This window comes from Vicia villosa, linkage group LG3 (genome assembly GCF_029867415.1).
Source record: "Vicia villosa cultivar HV-30 ecotype Madison, WI linkage group LG3, Vvil1.0, whole genome shotgun sequence".
In the NCBI taxonomy this organism is placed as follows: domain Eukaryota; kingdom Viridiplantae; phylum Streptophyta; class Magnoliopsida; order Fabales; family Fabaceae; genus Vicia; species Vicia villosa.
The window spans coordinates 65,286,073-65,304,564 of NC_081182.1; the positions used below are offsets into that span (position 1 = coordinate 65,286,073).

General features: G+C 31.9%; 1 pseudogene; it reads left to right on the forward strand.

Moving 5' to 3' along the window:
* Positions 1 to 6,058: 6,058 nt before the first annotated feature.
* On the forward strand, positions 6,059 to 12,808 carry LOC131658234 (linamarin synthase 1-like; annotated as a pseudogene).
* Positions 12,809 to 18,492: the final 5,684 nt, after the last annotated feature.

Below are 18,492 nucleotides of genomic sequence, written 5' to 3' on the forward strand. Positions count from 1 at the left end.
CACATTAATTTACAATTTCAACCATCTAATCTCAAATCAATGATCATAAATGTGATAATTTATTGCAGAGAATCTGCATCTAGAAGAATAATTATCAAATTAATTTTCAATTAACTAAACCAATTTTTGAAAATTTTCAAAATTAAAAGTTTCATAGTTCATACTGTATAATTTTTCATATTTTAATTTGTTTTTGAGTTAATATTTTTGAACATTTCACAGAAGTTGTTTGTATGGGGTAACTATTGGTATTTGTAAAATTGTAACACCTTGAAGCTTTTGAAGCTAGTAGGCAGCAATCATTGAACATTTGAGTTCATTAAGATTGCAGTACAAGAATTCTGCGTGAATCCCACAACACTCTCATGGAACCCAACTTTCTTTCAGCCTCTGCAAATATGAAGTACCAGTAGCTTCTGATGTGAAGGGTAACTTCATCCCTTTATCGGCATGTAGCTCGTAAACATCCATAACATAGGCTCCTAATTCCTCGTAAATATATATTATTAAATAACATTTTAATATATTATTTATGTAATAAATTATTAAATATATATAAATTATTAAACATTTTAATAAATTAATAATATTTTAATAAATTATTTATTTAATAAATTATATATATATATATATATATATATATATATATATATATATATATATATATATATATATATATATATATATATATATATATATATATATATATATATATATATATACATATATATATATATATATATATATATATATACATATATATATATATATATATATATATATATATACATATATATATACATATATATATATATATACATATATATATATATATATATATATATATATATATATATATATATATATATATATATATATATTATTGAAAAAGAATAGAGCATTAATATATAGAACTTCTTTGCAATTATATACAACTAAACATGCATGGTTTGGTGGTTTACTTGGAGCGTTGTAGCCCGTGTGACTTGGGTTTGAACTCTAGGTTTTGCAAATTATTAATTTCAAAAACAAGAAACAATTTTTTTTCTTTGTAAAAATCAAATACAAAATTATAATTTTTTTTTAAATTTTGGAATGCATTTTATTTTATAAAACTTGTAACATAATTCCTCATTATAGATATATCCTTGAAATTTTGCTATCTATACCTTTATTCTACTTTCCCAAAAAAGAATAAGACAAATTATTAACTATGCATAGAAGGTGTAACTAAAATATCAGAATCACACATACACAGTTGAAAGAGAGAGAGCTCATTGAGCAAGAAGATGAAGAAGAAAAGAATTATCTCACTTGAATGGTATAGAAGTGGATAAGAGTATATATACAAGTATACAGAGTCCAATAGAACTCTGCCAGCTAAGCTACTTATCTAAACAATGTACAAGTAGTGAAAAGAATAGTAAAATAAACTATGTATTTACACACACACACACACACACACACATATATATATATATATATATATATATATATATATATATATATATATATATATATATATATATATATATATATATATATATATATATATATATATATATATATATATATATATATTAATATGCCCCCTCAAGTTGGACTGTGAAGGTTGCAAAGTCCCAACTTGGACATGATAGATGAAAAGGAAGGAGAGTGTAATGGTTTAGTAAATGCATCGGCCAACTGGGCAGTAGTGGTGACTGGCAGTAAATGAATCAATTTAGAAGTGATTTTCTCTCGAATTACATGGAAATCCAATTCGATATGCTTGCTGCGTTCATGAAAGGCAGGGTTATGAGCCAGGTATATTGCAGACTTACTGTCACAATAAACAGATGCTGGATGGGAGAATCGAATTTGAAGATCATTGAACAAGTATTGTAACCATTAAAGTTCACATGTGAGGGAAGCTAGAGCTTTATACTCAGCTTCAGTAGAGGATCTGGAAACAGTATTTTGTTTCTTGGATTTCCAGCAAATGAGAGAAGATCCTAGAATAACACAAAAACCTGTAATGGATCTCCTAGTGGTGGGACATCTAGCCCAATCAGAATCAGAGAAAGCATATAGTTTGAGAGGACTGTAAACTGAAAAGAAAACACCTTTGGCAGGGGAGGACTTTAAGAATCTCAACACTTTGGTAGCTGCCTGATAGTGTGGCACAAGAGGTTTAGAGATGTATTGGCTCAAGTGTTGTACAGCAAAGGCAATGTCAGGCCTAGTATGTGTCAAGTAAATAAGTCTGCCAAGAAGTCTTCTATACATTGTAGGATCAGATAGCGATTCTCCTTCAGTTGGAGACAATTTTAAGTTGGGATCAAAGGGAACAGATGATGGTTTGGCTGCAAGAAAGCCTGTGTCTTCCAATAGCTCAAGGGTGTACTTTCTTTGGTTCATGAAAATTCCTTTGGAGGACCTGGCTATCTCAAAGCCTAAAAAGAATCTAAGCTTGCCAAGGTCCTTGATCCTGAACTGCTAATCCAGAAGATGCTTAACATTTTGAATCTCAGGCATAGAATTTCCAGCCAAAACTATATCATCTACATACACCAAGATGGCAGTGAAACAATTTTTCTGAGTTTTAACATATAAAGAGTGGTCAGCCTGGGATTGGGAATAACCTAATGAAATCAGAAAAGATGATAGCTTTGAGTACCACTGCCTACTTGCCTGTTTAAGGCCATAGAGGGATTTCTGTAGTCTACATACCTGAGCAGGGTTAGAAGAAGAAATACCAGGAGGGAGAGCCATATAGACTTCTTCATGCAATTCACCATGGAGGAAAGCATTACTAACATCCAACTATTCAAGGTGCCACCCTTTTATAGCAGCAATAGAAAGAAGAACTCTCACAGTGGTGATTTTGGCAACAGGTGAAAAGGTGTCAAAATAGTCAATGCCCTCTTGTTGTGTGTACCCTTTGGCTACCAACCTAGCCTTATACCTCTCAATGGTACCATCAGATTTGTATTTTATCTTGTACACCCACCTACACCCAATAGGCACTTTACCTGGTGGAAGATCAACTATCCTCCAAGTTTGGATTTCTTCAAGAGACTGTATTTCAGCATCCATAGCTTGTTTCCAACAGTCCATCTTAATAGCTTGGTTGAATGTTTTTGGTTCAAGGTTAGAAGAAACAGAATAACAGAAATGTTTATATGAAGGAGAACAATTTTCATAAGTGAGTACAGAAGATAAAGGGTATTGCACATGAGATGAATGATTAGATGCAATAGATGCAGTTGAATAACAATGGTAATCCTGCAAATACTGAGGAGGGTGAGAAGCTCGAGAGGATTGTCTAATGGGAATTGTTTCTAAAGTAGGATCAGACTGATTTATGGGAGGAGAGGGATGGGATAAGGACTGTGAAGTGTTCATATCATGAGAAGAACTCTCAAGTAAAGAGTTGTTAGGTTGAGGTGAAGGATTATGAGCTGTATAATGCTCAGAAGTAGTAACAGGGCTAGTGAGAAGCTGAACATTTGTGGACAGAGGAGTGTGGGGACTGCCTTGACTAAGGTCAGTCTGTAGGGTCACATCAGTGGAGAAAGGAAGGGCAGAATTAGGATAAGGCTGGGATTCAGAAGGTACACTGCTGTCATTACTAAAGGTAGAAATGTCAGAAGAAAGGGAAACATCAGTAGTACTAAGTTGTTGACTAGGGTTATGTGTAGCAACTAGGGTGTCATCAAGGGTAGGGACAGGTTATGTAGGTGCATTGTTAGGTGTGGGGTCTGGTATAATAGAAGGTGAGCTGATAGGTTTCAAAGGAAAAACATTTTCATAGAAAATCACATTTCTTGATACAAAGATATTGTGATTCTGAAGATCATAGAGTATGTATCCTTTAGTGCCTTCTTTATAACCAAGAAAGATAGCTTTCCTAGCTCTAGAGTTGAACTTGGTTCTGTGAGCTCAGAGGGAAGTGGCATAGGAAAGACATCCAAACACTTTCAAGTGAATCAAGGATGGTGGTTGCTTATAGAGAAGCTCATAAGGGCATTTAGAATTTAAGAGGGGAGTAGGTAACCTATTTATGATATGCACAACATGTTGTATACAAAAATTCCATAGGTTTAAAGGAATGTTGGAATGAAAGAAAATTGATCTAGCTACATTAAGGATGTGTTGATGTTTCCTCTCCACAACTCCATTTTGTTGTGGAGTTTCAACACAAGTCCTTTGATGTAGAATGCCCTTAGAAAGAAGATAATCAGATAGGGCAAGGAATTCTGTTCCATTATCGGATCTTAAGCACTTAAGGGTAGTTTGAAATTGGTTCTCAATATGGGCTATGAAATGTATGAGACTGTTCTTAGTTTGGTCTTTAGTTTTAAGAAATATAACCCAAGTATGTCTTGTGTAATCATCAACAAGGGTTAAAAAATATATGTGTCCTAAAGTGGAAATTGTAGAAAAGGGACCCCACAAGTCAGCATGTAAAATATTAAAGGCAAAAGTAGATTGAGATAAGCTATTAGGAAAAGGAAGCTTCTTTTGTTTAGCATAATGACATAAATCACATGGCACAATGTTTTTATTATCATTACAAGAAATGAAAGGAAATTTTTTGGAAATAGACTGTAAACCTATGTTGGATATGTGTCCTAGTCTCATGTGCTAGAGATTACATGGTTTGTGTGAAACAGAATTATGAACAGAGGAATGAGATGAAGTGGATTCAAGAACATAGAGCCCCCTGTGCAAATTAGCTATACCAATCATTTCCTTGGAATGATTCTGCACAATATGGCAAGCATTAGCATTGAACTGAACAGAGCATTGATTGCTATCAATAAGTTTTGCTATGGAAATAAGATTTACATGAAATTTAGGAACACAAAGGACATTATGTAAAATTAGTGAAGGGGATAAAGCTACTGTGCCAGAGATGGATGCAATAACCTGTGATCCATCAGGTAAACTAACAGGGATATGAATTATAGATTTATGTTCAATGAATGCAGAAAAATTGAAAGAAAAATGGTCAGTGGCGCCGGTATCAAGGATCCAGAGATAGGGGTTCTTACTATTCACATTTGAAGAGTGTGAGTTCATAACAAAGGGTGAGGTAGAGACAGAGTTGACTATAGGGCTAGGTTTGGATTGCTGAAGCAAAGCTAGGATGCTGTCATACTGCTCTTTTGTAAACCCAAAAGAAGAGGAAGCTGAACTTTGAGAAGTAGTGTCTGATGTATGACTTGCAGCTGCATTTGATGATGATGAGGATGCAGTCCCTTGAGTCTTGCCTTTGCCTCGAAATCCAGGTGGATATCCATGTTTGAGGAAGCAGGTTTCAATTGTGTGGTTTGTTCTGCCGCAGTGTGTGCAAACTCTGTTGTTGCCTCTTGGAGCACTTGAAGCCTTTGCACGAAATTGATTTGTGCCTTGCTTAGCCGTGTAATTCACCTCATGTGTTGAAGTTTGCAGAGCAGAGGCTTCCTCATTGGAACCTGTAGAAGGAACAATGCTTGATGCTGAGACATCTAATTCTCTTTCTTGTTGAATAACAAGTGAGAATGCCTTATCAATGTCAGGTAATGGGTTCATCATTAATTTGCGACTTAGAATGCGCAAATTTCTCTGTTAATCCCTTCAAGAACCGGATAACGTAATCTTGTTCTCTGTATCTCTTGATTGATGCTATAGCACCGCAAGAACACTGAATTGCGCATGAACAAAAAGGGATGGGACGGTAATTCTCCAATTCGTCCCACATGACCTTCAATTGAGTGAAGTAATTTGAAACATCGAGGGTACCTTGCTTGAACTTGTAAAGATCTTCTTGAATGTCAGAGATGCGGAAGATATCGCCATGAGAGAAACGAATCTGCAAATTATTCCATACGTTTGTAGCATTATCAATCCATAGAACAGATTTTGCTATAGATTCCGAAATTCATCGTTGAATCCACGCAAGAACCATGGTGTTACAACGGATCCATGGCGCATACATAGGATCCGAAACTGGTGGCTTCGTGAGAGTTCCATCAACGAATTTCTCCTTGTTCTTGGAGATTAAGGCTATCTGCATAGGTCGTGCCCAGCTATGGTAGTTTTTATCGGTGAGTGCCGGTGTAACGAGAACGAGAGCTGGATTCTTGTTTAGGTGTAGATAGAATGGATTTGCAGGATTCGTTGTGAAATCGGCGTAATTCTGGTAAGCCATTGAAGAAAAGCAAGAAACAGAAAAGAGAAACGCGATCGAGCAAGATGTAGAAGGAGATAAGGGAAGAACGAACAAGCTGGATCGTGGTCAACAATGGCTACCAGAGCTGTTTGAGCTCTAATACCATATTAACTATGCATAGAAGGTGCAACTGAAATAACAGAATCACACATACACAGTTGAAAGAGAGAGAGCTCATTGAGCAAGAAGATGAAGAAGAAAAGAATTATCTCACTTGAATGGTATAGAAGTGGATAAGAGTATATATACAAGTATACAGAGACCAATAGAACTCTGCCAGCTAAGCTACTTATCTAAACAATGTACAAGTAGTGAAAAGAATAGTAAAATAAACTATGTATTTACACACATATATATATATATATATATATATATATATATATATATATATATATATATATATATATATATATATATATATATATATATATATATATATATATATATATATATAAGGCACACGCATCAATAATTTTATCTCCTATCCTCAACACTCCATTATTATATATAGAACAGATATTTGAACCCACAAAAATATCAATCCCACCCACATACTACCATACAACTCAAGAAAATCAAACAAAAACGGACACTCTCCAAAAGCCACATGCTGTATTTGTACCATTTCCAGCACAGGGTCATGTGAATCCCTTAATGCAACTAGCCAAACTCTTCCGTTGCAATGGTTTCCACATAACCTTCGTGAACAACGAGTTTAATCACAAACGTTTGATAAAATCTCTGGGAGAAGAGTTTGTGAAAGGTCTCCCAGATTTTCAATTTGAGACCATACCTGATGGCTTACCAGTATCAGATAAGGATGCAACACAAGATATTCCAGCGTTGTGTGACGCAACTAGGAAAAACTGTTATGGTCCATTCAAAGAGCTTGTCATTAAACTCAACACTTCATCACCATATCCAGTTAGCTGCATTATTGCTGATGGTGTTTTTGGGTTTGCTGGAAGAGTGGCTAAGGAATTGGGCATTCAAGAGTTACAGTTTTGGACTGCTTCTGCTTATGGTTTGCTGGGATATTTGCAATACGCGATGAACTTGTCAACAGAGGAATTATTCCATTCAAAGGTAAAACTAGTAAATTATATATTGTTTTATTCATGTTAGTATATAGACTATAATAGCTCTAGAGTTATTTTGAATTGATCGTCTTTTTATTATGAATTTCAAAAACAGTATTTTTTTTTTAAATATGAAAGGAGAATATTTGAAAGAGATTTTTAACTATTTGAAAGAGTTTTTTTTTTCTTTCAATCTACTCTTCAAACAAATGATAGACTTAAATTAGAGAATAAAAATATCTTATGCAATTCAAATAAGGTGTTCCTCAATACAGAACCATTAATCTAAGAGGAGTTTATATTTTACTTATTGGGTTAAACATACTTTTGCTTATTTATTTGGACGAGTTTTGATTTTTTTTTTTTCGATTTCATTCATATAATATAATAATATAGTTTTACACTTCACTATTTATAAAAATAAAATATGATTTTAGTGTAGCCTATTTTCTTACTTATTTTACCCTTTATTTATTATTGTAAATATTTCAAAAAAAAAAAACTAAAGATGATAAGTTAAAGTGGGTTATATTATTTTGAGTTAATACTTATTTTCACCCCTGCCATATGGGGTGTATTTGAAAAATCTCCCTGCCAAAAAAATATTGTTTAGTTCTTAAAATGTTAAATATCAAAGTTTAAAAAACTTGTCCCATGAGGTGTTGAACCCAAGAACCATAAAATGCATGTCAAGCACCCTACCACTGCACCATGGTTTGTTTCATGGTTTATATTTCCCTTAGCAAATATATAAAAACTACTGTTTACGTATTAAGATTAATAGTTAATGTTTACATTATTAATTAATATTAATATTTTTAGTTAATAAATTTTAGTTATTAGTTAATATTTATTAGTTAATGTTAACGTTATTAAATAATATTAGTTAAATTATAAAATAATAATTAATATTTATTTTACTGTTTAACTTAATTAAATTATAAAATATAAACCAAATTAATTAATTTTAACTAATATTAGTTTATATTAATTTAATTTAGTTTAATTTAATTTATATTTTATAACTAATACTACTTTAGTTTATATTTTACTATTAACATTATTAATTAATATTTGTTTATATTAATTTAATTTAGTTTATATTTTCTAATTAATATTAGTTTAATTAAATTTAATGTTTATATTAATATTTATATGTAACTTAATTTAATTAATGTTATTTTACTTTTAACGTTATATTTAACTTAATAAATTTAATTTAAAGATTTTATATAAATGTTTATATCTTATTTAATTTAATTTATTTTACTGTTTACGTTATTAATTAATATTTGTTTATATTAATTTAATTTAGTTTATATTTTCTAATTAATATTAGTTTAATTTATTTTAACGTTTATGTTTAATTTAATTCAATTTATTTTTATTTAATTTATTTAATATTATTTTACTATTAACGTTATATTTATGTTAATTAATTTAATTTAAACAATTTATATTAATATTTATATTTAATATAATTTACTATTATCATTATTAATTAATATTATTTTATATTAATTTAATTTAGTAATATTAATTAATAACATTAACTATTAACTATTAATTAATAACTAATAATATTAATATTAAATAATAAAAATAGGCTATTATAATATAGCTAAATATAGTATATAAAACATAGTATTAAAAATCTATAGTAAATAGTATATAAAATATATATTAAAAAATTACAGTAAATAGTATATAAAATACATGTGGCATTAAAATTAACAATAAAATAATAATAAAAATGCCACATGGAATTAAAATAAATGAAAAATAAAAATAATGCCACCTAAGCCAACCACGTCATTAAAAATAATAAAAAAAATTGCCACATCAGACTTTTTAATGAGGTGGCGTGAAAATGGTTTAAAATCAAACTTCTGAAATTTTACGAGGCACTTCTTGAAACTTTTTTTTTGGCAGGGGGTTTTTCAACTACACCACATATGGCAGGGGGCAAAATGGGTATTAACCTTATTATATTTAAACAAAAAATAACTACTATCTACACTTATAAAATTATAACTTTTTAATTCATAATTTTTTTCATAAAAAAAAATAAAATCTAATTATTTTACCTGCATTTGTACATTAACAAAAAACGGATAGACGGAATAAAAAGAATAAAAAGAAATAATTATCTCTTTATTTGGTTCTCTAAAAAAATAGAAAATCTTATTATTTTACACGGATAGACGGAATAAAAAGAATAAAAAGAATTAATTATCTCTTTATTTGGTTCTCTAGAAATAATAGAAGGAATTATCATTTTATTTGGTTCTCTAAAAATTTGATTCACTCGTGAAATAACTTTCCTCATATTTATATTACATGGAAAAAAAAATTAAAAATATTATATTATAAACTTGAACTCAAAAATAAAATTTATAGTAGAAAAACCAAAGTTCACTAAAATGGTACTGAGCAAAAATAATATTAATTCTTTTTTATTTATTTTATCTCTATTATGCATCTGACTATTTGCACCATGCATTATAAAAAGGATTGACACTTCTAACATTTTAAAATATAGATAATAAAATATATTTTGAAATATCTACTCTACTATCTACTATCTACTATCTACTTCTATTCATTAATACTCCCTCCGTTCCTTTTTAAGTGTCGTTTTAGAAGAATTTTTTTGTTCCTATTTAAGTGTCATTTTATAATTTAATGTTATAATTTATCATTTATACCCTTATTTTTTCAATAACTCCACCTCAAATTTTTCAATTAGTTATTGGAAAAAGAGAGTATATGATTGAATTTATTTAGAAAGAGAAAAATAAATAAGGGTATAATGGACAAAGTAACTCTAATAATCCACTATCTTGGTGGAAGAACTTTTTGCTAAAACGACACTTAAAAAGGAACGGAGGGAGTAATAGATTGACCAAATTGCCTAAATTACCCTTTCACCAAAATTTATTTGCACTAATAAAAGATCATTTTTGTAACTAACAAATTAAGTATTCACTCTTTCAACTTTATTGAATGGATGCCCCAAGTGTTAGCTTTTCATTGGTCTGAATTAAATAACATTTTCCCTACAACTTTATTGCATGAGTGATGACATCACATGTAAGCCATGGATGATGGAAGTCATATTTAAATTACCTTTACATTTCATTTTCCCACACTTTCTTACTTTCATTTTAATTTTTCTTAATTTATTTATTACCACAAAAAATATTAATAATCTATTTTTAAATTTTAATCTTACTAAAAATTTCAAATTTCTTTTACATTTCATTTTTCCATACTTTCATTTTAATTTTTCTACATTTATCTATTATCACAAAAAATATTAATAATCGATCATTTAATTATTATTCTCAAAAATATTTAATTATTTCACGGGCCACTATCAACTCAATATTTAATTTTTTTAATTGATCATTACACATTTTCTCTATCTTAATTAAAATTTCAAATTTCTCTCACATTTTTTCACACTTTCTTACTTTTATTTTAATTTTTTTTCTCTATTTATTTATTTATTATCTCACGGGTCACTATCAACATAATGTCTATTTTATTTTAATCAATCATTGTCTTTATTTAAGAGATAATATCTTTATTTTTATTTTTTTTCTCCATCTCACGATTTTTTATCATTATTTAATACAATTAAATTTCCATGATTATTCTTTATTTTACATTTGTTTTTAAATATATTTTATATCGCATCAAATTATTTTTTTATTTCACGGGTCATTATCAACATAGTAGCTATTTTATTTTAATCAACAATTACTATTAATTGAGAGATAATTTTTATTTTTATATGTTAATATTTCATTTTTATTATCTCCATCTTATAGTATTTTTTATATGATTATTTAATATAATTGAATTTATATGATCATTTTTCATTTAAAAACAAACCATAGTGATCTATATCGTTTTCTTTTAATTGTTGTTGGACCGTCAATTATTAAATTACCTGACTCAATTTTGCTATTGTGTTCTTAACCTATCTTAAACTTTTTTTTTTGTGGATCATTATTTTCTATATAATTATTGTTAAATTTACAATTAAGTAAATTATTTCATATTTTTCATTTATATTTAAAATTTTACATTTGCATTTGTTAAAATTTTATTTTTTTCTCCAACTCACATGTCCTTTTTTATATGGTTCTTTATTACACACAAAATTAGCACATGAATACGATAATAATGTTTAATCTTAAGGGTCACTTTCAATACAATGCCTATTTTATTTTAAACAATAATGACTTTTATTTGAAAACTAAAGTATTTATTTTCAAATTTCAAAACGATTCCTATGGGTATTCGGTTTTCAAAGAATTGGGAGAGCAACCAATAAAACTCTAACTCTATTCAAGTAAAACAACTCCTTTTAATTATGCATATTGCTTATAATTCCTTTTATTTATATTATTCATATCATTATAAAAATACTACACCAGAAAAAAAATCACCCGTGTGGAAGCACGGGTCTCTGACTAGTTTAAAATATAGAAGATTTTACTTTGTCATAATTTTTTTTTTTACTTTAACTCTGACAAATATTTAGAGAAAAAAAGGGGAATAAGTCTAAAACTAAAAAAAATACAAGTATGAGTCTAAGGTTAGACATTTTTTTAAAGATTTTAGGTTGTTATTTTGGTGTGCAACACTTAATTCACATGGTTAATGAGAAACGATATCATGTTTAATGGAGAGCACAAATATGTATAGGATATAGATTTTTTTGGTTAAAACTCTTTTTTGAGAATGAACGGGTGTTAGATTTAAGGGAGTTTTTGATTGTGATAGAAAAGATTGGCTTTTAAATCAACTTGCTTGGATTCGATAATACTAGTTAGGGTGCTTGCACCATTGTTCTCCTTTTGAATTAGGATTGAATACCCCTATAATCCATTAATACATTATTTGCTTTGAAAAAAATTAAAATATTGAAAAAAATTAATGTCATACTTTTGTCAAATTACTAGGTGAACATTTTATTTCGGATGGAACCTTGGATATAAGTTTAGATTGGATATCTGGAATGAAAGATATCAGACTAAAAGATCTTCCAAGCTTCATGAGAGTCATCGATCTAAATGATATTATGTTTGATTTTTTGGGTTCTGAGGCACGAAATTGTTTGACATCATCAAAAATCATCATTAATACATTTGAAGAATTGGAAGGTGAGGCCCTTGACACCCTTAGAGCCAAAAACCCAAACATTTATAATATTGGCCCACTTCACTTGCTTTGTAGAAAGTTTCCTAAGTATGAAAATGACTTTAAGGTAACTGGTTCAAGTTTATGGAAAAATGACTCGGAATGCATAAAGTGGTTGAATAAATGGGAACCTTGTTCAGTCCTATACATTAACTATGGCAGTATAACCTTATTCTTCGCAGCCTTACCCTTCATATGCGAAATGAAACTACATGCATGGTTGGTACAATCTGAATCAAGACTAATATCAATGTCTATCCATTCACATATTTTTTTCGGAACTGACACTGAACACCTGCATACAAATAAAACATGATTTAAGTCTTCCCTAACTTTGAAATAGAAAACGCGGTTCTTTTGTGCTCCGAACTAATCATTCCTCTTTTAACTAATGCTTTTCTAGTTGGATGTCTATTCAAAGTATCTCTCCAACCAAAAAGCTGCACCTTCGAAGGAATTTTAGTGATCCAAATTTTGTACAGCAACATTTGTTTCTCTTCTTCCAAATGACTCTCCACATGCATATGTAACAACCATTCATAACATCTTTTGACCAAAAAAAGCCCCGTTGGATCTCTCCAGTTTTCATCAATCGAGTTTAACAATGAGATATCTTCCAAAATGTTAACTAAAGTGTCATTGTTTCCTCTTAATGGCTTCAAGGTTCCACTTCCATCTTCCCTCCTGCCAGCTTCCCACTTCCTCCACCAAAGCCATTTTGCTCAACAAATTCTCAAAAATATTCTGAAAAGTCTCTTTTAAAGCCTCCACCCCCGCCCATTTATTCCACTAAAACAATGATTGTTACAACCTGAGCTTCCTTCAACAGCAAGCAACAATGAAGACACAAATGGAGAGAGTGTAACTACCTAACTGATTAATTAGTTATACAGCTGGAAGTTAGTTAGTAGTTTAAGATTGTATATAGGCAGTGCATGATAAGCTAAACATGCATCACTTAGTTGTGTATATAAACAACTTGTAATCTTCTCTATCTTCTTAATGAAGCAAGTTCCATTTCTTTCAATTCATAATATGGTATCAGTTGAACATATCCTTGCTTCATTCATCTTCTTCGTTTGCCTCATTCATCAAGATCTTTCTTCTTGATTTTTCTGAAACTTTCTGTTCTTCTTTTCTTCTTCGTTCTGATTCCTTCTTTTGGATTCTTCTTTCTCATCGATCCAGTGTTCTTGATTTCTCATCATGCCTCCGCGTGTTGCACCACCTGATATTGACTCACCCTACTATATCCATCAAGGTGAAGGACCAAACTCTGTTTGCATCTCACCAAAACTCAATGGTTCCAATTATCTTGCATGGAGTAAGTCTATGCAACGAGCGTTGGGAGCGAAGAACAAGTTTCAATTCATCAATGGTGATCTTGATATTCCTTCACATCAAGATCTCAATCGTAATCAATGGGAAAGGTGCAATCATTTGATTCATTCTTGGTTATTGAATTCTGTTTCTGAACAAATTGCTTCAACTATCGTATTTCATGCTAATGCAATTGACGTTTGGATTGATTTACGTGAGCGTTTTTCCAAAGTTGATCGTATTTGCATTTTTAATCTTCGTTCTCTTTAGAATTTAATTCAATCTTTATTTAGATTTTTTATTTCTTTTGAGTTGATTTTTATCAATAATTATTTATCATTTTTGCAATTTGTTCATATGTCATTACTAACAATTTTCTAATCAACAATTTTCTAAACTTCCTCAACCATCAAACAACTTTTCTAACCCTGATCAACAACTTTTCTAACCCTGATCATTAACAATCACATCAACAATTTTTCAAAACCTCCTCCATCAACAATTTTCACAAATTTTTCTCATACGCTTTTCAATTTCTTTTCAAAAGTTTTCAATTTCTTTTAGCTTTTTGGCCAATGATGACACCTGACCTGAGGCCTCCCTCGTTTTAAAAATGATCTTTATAATGTTTTTGGCCAATGATTAATATATGAGGCCTCCCTATTTTATTTTCTAATTTATTTTTAATCGGATGACGATTTCTGATGGTTGTTTCTTTAACCCTTAAAGCTTTTTTTAGTCACGCACAAAACTTTGAGTAACCAACTTTCATCCACACTGCTATCCACCAAAAAAACTATTCTATATACACACTGTATATTTATCCCATTCATAACAAGAACCATGATTTTGTCTTATATATAAAATTCACGATTGTACATGTTCTAAAAAAATTTCGATTTTACTTTGATGTCTTGTTTTGTAAAACTACCTCACGTGTAATTGTTTTAGGCATAACCTCAGCCTTGTATATTTTAATTATTACCACTAACATCATGTTAATAACTTGCAAATTATTGTCACGCCATTTCAAACCATAAACTCAGATTTGTTCAAAGTTTTTGCAGGAAGTAATAAAACAAAAAATAAAAACAGTAGAGTAATTCTAACATGATTTGCACAAATTATCTCTTTTGTTTGTTTTTGTAGAAATAGAAAGATCAAGAACATGAAAAACAGAAGGGAGGTGTAACAAAAGAAAGGATTTTATTGTTGCCGTTTCAAATTGCAGATCCATCCGCGAGAATCCCTCCGTGAAACAAGCTCCGACGAGGACCTATGTCACACCACCACCATCATCGATCACCTCCAGCCGGACCACTCCACGTTGCTCGGAGATCCACCGTCATCGGAACCACTCCGGCCACAAGCGCGACCTTCTCCGCATCAACCTCGCTAACATCATCTTCATCAACCACCGCTCCAACATCAGACGGTACATTCGTTCATCTTTCGGCATCACCACCACCGCTCCAACATCAGACGGTACATCCTCACCAAACGTTCAACACAACAACAGCAACACCTGATCTTCATCGCGTTTTGGTCCCTCCGATTTGGTAATTTCTGTTACTTTGTGATGCTTCTGTTTGGTTTTGATGCTTCTGTTTGGTTTTGATGTAATTACAAGAACTGATTTTATGTTGTTAGACTTTGATATGAGAGAGGGAACCTTTTCATTATTGTTGTCTGGCTGGAAATTGATATGAGACAAAATAGAGCACAGAGGCTGAAAACGTGAATTGAAGAGGGTCGGTCCTCTTTACTTAGTTTTAGGGTTTATTTGATTGGGCCTGTGGTAAGAAGCCCACACGAATTTACTCACCCTGTACCTATATTCCGATCGCCACACCCCCTGGAGACAGATTCATAATATTCTTGGGCCTTCATGTACTTTGGGCCAGCGCCCTCATCCTTTTTACACCATCCTGCTTGCTATCTTCTGGCCCAATTTGTTTGTTTAATCATTTTTGGTTGCTTATTATTTCCTTTACTATTTTTCTTTTTTTAATTTGTTTGATACATCTAATAATACAAAAATATCTTTATTTTAGAATTAGACTTTTTATTCATTTCTTTCCCTATTATTTAGAATATCAAAAAGATTTTAGTTAATTTTAATTACTTTTAGAATCTAATATGTTTGTTTAGTTTAGATCTATTTGTCAATTTTTGCCATGATTAATTATTTATTCGTTATATCTCTTATTACCAGTTTTTTTTTATATATCTGTGACTAACAGTTTCTTGCTTTTGTGAGGTGCTACCATCTTGAGGCATTCGAACTTTCTCGTGGACATTTTAATTTGTATATAATTATTTTCTGCATTTTTATCTGCTTATGAGATGTAAGAGTAATTAGGATTCTTTTTCTCTTTCCGCACATCCCCGTTTTTAATTATGTACTCCCCATCCCGAAGCCATGTAATAGCGTAGGATTTATCTTTCTGCTTTTTACTTTCCGCACCATATAACTGTGATATACTGCTTAGATGTATGGCTAATAGGATTGTATGATAAGATTAAAATCAACCGTTAGATCACTAACTTCAAAGATCAAATTAACTGAAAACAACACACTCGCACTCATTCACCTCTAGGGTACGCCCCTCTTGGTTGCCTTACAAACTAATAATGGTCGTGTCCCTCGAAATGTAGAGGTACCAATAGCAAATTGTCCCTCGATTAAAAATCATCAAAGATCATGGTCCCTCGATGACCCTCAAAGTGTTGCCTACGAATACATGATCTGGTCCCTCGAATTGTTGCCTTCGATAAATGATGATAGTCCCTTCGGATTGCTAAGGTATCTCTACATGTTGCCTTCAAACGACCTCGATGACCCTTCGATGACCCGCACGTCCAATATAACAAGGATTACCTACTCCTATATAGTATGGATAGTCCTGGGAACTTTAAAACTTACAGAAAAAGACCAGTTAAATAGGGTAGTGCTCTTAAACTGCCTAGCTCAATAAAAACATCTTTTCAATACTATTTCAAAAGATTAAGGCTACGCATTTACGCTAAAGTCCTTATGCTCCTTTCAAAACAAACAAACAAACATGAGCTAAGCAAGTTAAGAGCCCGTAGATAACTACGGATGAAAAGGGTGCTTGCACCTTCCCTTTTCATAACTTACCCCCCGAGCCCGCTTTCTTTCAAAAGGGTCTTTTTCTGTACTTTTTACCCTTCCTAACATTGGACAAAATAAAAGTCGGTGGCGACTCGTGCTCACCGCAACATTGTTTGCGAAATAAAAATAAAAGTCAGTTCACCGTGTTACAGAACTGATCAAGTGCCCCAGGGTGGAAAACAAGCCAAGCGTTCGTATTTGAACTGCAGATTACTTCTAGGGAGAAGGTTCCGACGAAGCCACGCAGGAGTTGTAAGTATCTAGCTTTAGGGATTTGAGGAAGAAGATGTGAAACTCCTTGTCTAGGTCGCAACATTAGAACTGAATTTGGTTGTGGCTTTGTCTGAAGAGCTTTGACTTTCATCTTTGAACGTCTTTCCATATGAATCAAGCTCACCATATCAAGTGGGTCATAACCTCTGATTCGGGATACTTGTACTTCTGATTTAAAGGTATATGGCTAGAGGAAAATAAATCCTTTTGCCCCTTGACAGGTGCTGTGCCTATAAACTGGAAGACATATGGCCAGAGGAAAATAAATCCTCTTGCCCCTTGATAGGAATTCAGTCCTTGATAAGAGCACCTGAAATTGTGCGCCCTAAATACTTGAGATCCTTGAAAAAGGTTAGTTAGTTGATGAGGACGATTAAATCCTACAAAGAGTTCAAGTTGTTAGCGTACACACAAATCGGGTAAGGAGTTCAAGCTGTTAGCGTACACACAAATCCTGCAAGGAAACCAAATTGTTAAGGTATAAAAAAAAATCCTGCAAGGAAACCAGACGGTTAGATAATGAACACAAACAAGTCACACAAGTAGCCTTAGGTTTAAAGGCTTGTATGAAGTTCAAAGGTAAGTACCCTCCCCACTGAGGTTTAGTCGGTTCAACCTGTCCTAAATTAAGATCGGGTTCTAGGGAGCACATATCATTGACCTTTCTCGAAGGCGCTTATCTCAGTTCGGCAATCGAATCACCAACCGAGAAGGTCCCGAAAGTCCAGTCCATATGAGTGTAGCATCGAGTATCAACCAACTTCAGTCGGAACCAAAGCCAGCCATCTCGCTACTTTCTAAAAGGCCAAAGTTTAATTCAACTAAGGTTCTAGGGGCGAATTAGTGCTTAATGACACCATGCGGTAGCCAAGCATTTCCTTAGGTCGGATCCCAAGGAACACCAGGACAAACCAATGTGTCACACTAACGATGGCCATCAGATCAACCACATCAGTATACGCTGTGCAGTCTCCTTGATCTCATGCCATTTACCTAAGGTACTCAGATCTGGGTGTAGGATCTTTCACACAATAACAAACCCAAGCATTTCCCTTAAAAATAAAGCACACAAACAAACAATTACAAACATTAACAATGAACTAAGCCCTAAGGTAAACCCCTCTTAAAGACTCCCCAGCAGAGTCGCCAGTTCTGTAACACGGTGAACTGACTTTTATTTTTATTTCGCAAACAATGTTGCGGTGAGCACGAGTCGCCACCGACTTTTATTTTGTCCAATGTTAGGAAGGGTAAAAAGTACAGAAAAAGAC